Source organism: Echinops telfairi, unplaced genomic scaffold (genome assembly GCF_000313985.2).
Source record: "Echinops telfairi isolate 266 unplaced genomic scaffold, ASM31398v2 ScPeMD7_7424;HRSCAF=8462, whole genome shotgun sequence".
NCBI lineage: Eukaryota > Metazoa > Chordata > Mammalia > Afrosoricida > Tenrecidae > Echinops > Echinops telfairi.
In genome coordinates this window covers 77,826,623-77,829,910 of record NW_022111324.1, presented here as the reverse complement: position 1 = coordinate 77,829,910, position 3,288 = coordinate 77,826,623, and positions in this window count along the sequence as shown.

Below are 3,288 nucleotides of genomic sequence, written 5' to 3'. Positions count from 1 at the left end.
GCACAGGAGATAGGGCTGACCTTGCCCAGAATTTCACTTACTTCTCTACCCTCCTTTACCTCCAAACCTGAAATATCTTTTAGCTAGGAGAGTGGTAATGTGAAGCCTTGTTCTTACTGCATCGCACATTCTCCCAAAATTTACTGTCATTTCCTAAACTGAGTTTTTTCCGGGTTTGTTTGTTTTTTGCCTGAGGGTTAGACTTTTGAAACTCAAAAGCCAGGAAAAGAATTCTTATCTCCTTAATAGTTCCTCCATCTTTTCCTTAGGCAATAAATTTCTGGTTTATTTTGGATTTGTGTAAAGAGCCTGCAGGAAATGGTGCAGGGGCCATATCTGCCTCCGTCTGGCTTCCCTATGGCCACAAGGCAAGGGCCAGGCACACCTTCATGCTTTTTACCGATCCTGACACCAACCTTTCCTTCCACGCCACTCTATATCTTTGCTGGATTTGACAAGTCTTTGCAATGGCAGCACAGAACTCACAGATAATACTTGAGTTTAAGGGGGCTCCCCACCCCCGCACCCCCCACCCATCCCTGTTTCTCACAGCCTCACAGTCTCAGAGCTGCTCCTTCTATTCTTTCCTGTAGTCTTCCATGCCACAATCTCTGGTGCCTCTAACCTCAGCCTCTGCCACTTCAGACAGAGATCTGGAACATGCTCTTCAGATGGTCTTAGGCTTTCTTTCTCTGCTCCTGCTTCAAAGATGGCTCAAAACTAAAACGGACTAACCCCCTCTATTAGTGCTACACACACCGTTTGCATAGTCCCACCTAATCATTTGGTGGTAGTTACAGAGACATGCGTGGAAGAGTCATATTAAGAATTTTCCCACTATCGCAGAGGCCTAGTGGGTTCCTAATTCGGCTGCTAATTGCTAGGTCAGCAGTTCTAACCCACCAGCTAATCTTCAGGAGAAAGATGAGGCCGTCTGCTCCCTTAAAGATGTACAACCCCAGAAAACACACAGGGGCAAGTCTACTCTGACCTAGAGGGCTGCAGTGAGCCAGTCATTGGCCGTGAGTTTGGCAGGACTCCATGGCGGTGCCTTTGATCTTTGGGAACTAGAGGGAATCAGAAACACCTGTGCAACAAAACAACAATGTAACGAAGTGAAAGACGTGGTATGGCTCTTCTATCCATAATCTTTGTAACTCTCACCACATGATTGGGTGAGAGCATGCAGATAGGATGTGGGGAACTCTCGTATGAGGGGATTAATCAGTCTTGCCATTCCACTGGGTATCAAGTGAGCCATTTTAGAGGTAGGACGGGAGACTCTCAGGACCACCAAGAACGACGAGCCTTGAGTGGAGCACATCCGAGACCCCTGTGCAGACACGACAGTGATGCAGCAGAGGCACCCGAGGTGGCAGCACTGAGATCATGAGATAGGGCAGCAGGTTTCCCAGCCCATAGAACAAGTAAAGCGGAGTGCCCTCAGACATAAAACCCTCGTTTTCAGCGTTGGGTGCCACTTGGCCCTATCACTTTGTGACATTTGCCTGAATAGGGCAGAGGCCCAAGGTGTACATGGCTGAGGCCATGAACCAGAGAAGGACATGCCTCCTAGAGACCTACCTTTGAACATGACTGAGAAGAGGTGCTGTGGACAAAAACAACAACAAACTGTATCCTTAACATTTTTGGTTCCTGTTTGTAACCACTTAGCTTCCCTAATAAAACGCATAGTCATGAACATTGCATTGCTTGTCAGTTAAGCATGGCCATCGCAATAGATGCTTGAACTCAGCAGAGAAGTAGAGTGCTGTGGGAGGGACTGTTGGTGGCAGAATAGGGTAAAGAAGGTGGAGGCATGTCTGACTGCTGCCTAGGAGAATCAACCTGGGGCTAGTGATTTTCTCTTTTTCCCTTGTGAAAGAGGAGACAGATGTAACCCCCATACCATTCCAGCAAATAGCTATGTCCCCAGGATACTATCCTGTCACTGCCTGCAGCAAAGGGCCAGCAGAGAACTTAGCTGACGGTACCACAAAACAAGCCAAACTAGTCACTGTGGTAGAGGTGACTGTGACTCATGGTGACTCTCTGGGTACTATGATGGAACTGTGCTCTGTGGGGCATTTCAGAAGTAGATCAGCGGGCCGTTCTTCTGAGGTGCCTCTGGATGGTTCAAACCGCCAACCTTTTGATTAGTAACTGTGTTAACTGCTCTTCACTTATGGTCCGAGCCAAACGCAAACCCATTGCTGTCTAGTCAATCCCGACACATATTTAACCAGACACAACTGCCCCAGAGGGTTTCCAAGGTCAAACATCTTTATGGAAGCCGTGTCTTTTCTCAGGTGCAGTGGCTTTTCAGTTTGAATCGCCGATCTTCAAGTTAGAAGTCCAGAGCTTCACCACCGTACCACCAGGGTTCCTCGATCATACTAACCAAAAGAAGCCACTGCCACCAATTGGTGCCCATTCCTGGGACCCCTGTAGAAGAGAAGAGAGTTGCACTTAGGATTTCTGAGATTATGAATCTTTATGGGAGCAGACAGTCTGTTTTCTCTAGTAGTTCATAGTAGGTTTTGATAAATAGATGCTCTCCTCGATCCCTGCTCCCATCATTCCACTATCCCCTTTTCCTCAATGTGTAATGTTCTCCTTAATTCCGTTATTAAAATTAATATTTAAATCCTATTGCATCATGAAATGACTAGCACCAATGCAAAAATAACCAATGCCGTCTCACTGGCAAAATGCAACAGGCACGGAGGAGAACCTGTCTTTTATTTGGCCTCTGGGCAGCATTTCACACTGTTGAACACGTTTTCCTTTTTGAAACTCAATTCTACCTTGACTTTCATAAGACCTTTGTTTCTTTCCTTAGCTATTTGACTTTTCCTCCTCTTCTTCTACTCTCTGGTGTTAGTGCTTTCCAAGTTCATTATTTCTGTCAGTGCAGTCATTGCTGTGGAGTACCACTGCATCGTGCTGTCTGCATCGTCAGACCACACTTTACAGTCAGACTTTTCATATCTCTAAATATGTCTGATATTAAGTCAGCTCATTCCTATAGAGCAATGCTTCTCAACCTGTGGATCATGACCCCCTTGGGGGATGAACGACCCTTTCACAGGGGTCACCTAAGACCATTGGAAAACATAGAAATATTTCACATTATATAATTTCAAATTGTTTTGTGATTAATCACCATGCTTTAATTGTTTGTGTTCAATTTGTAACAATGAAAATACATCCTGCATATCAGATATTTACATTACAATGCATAACAGTAGCAAAATTACAGTTATGAAGTAGCAACAAAAATAATTT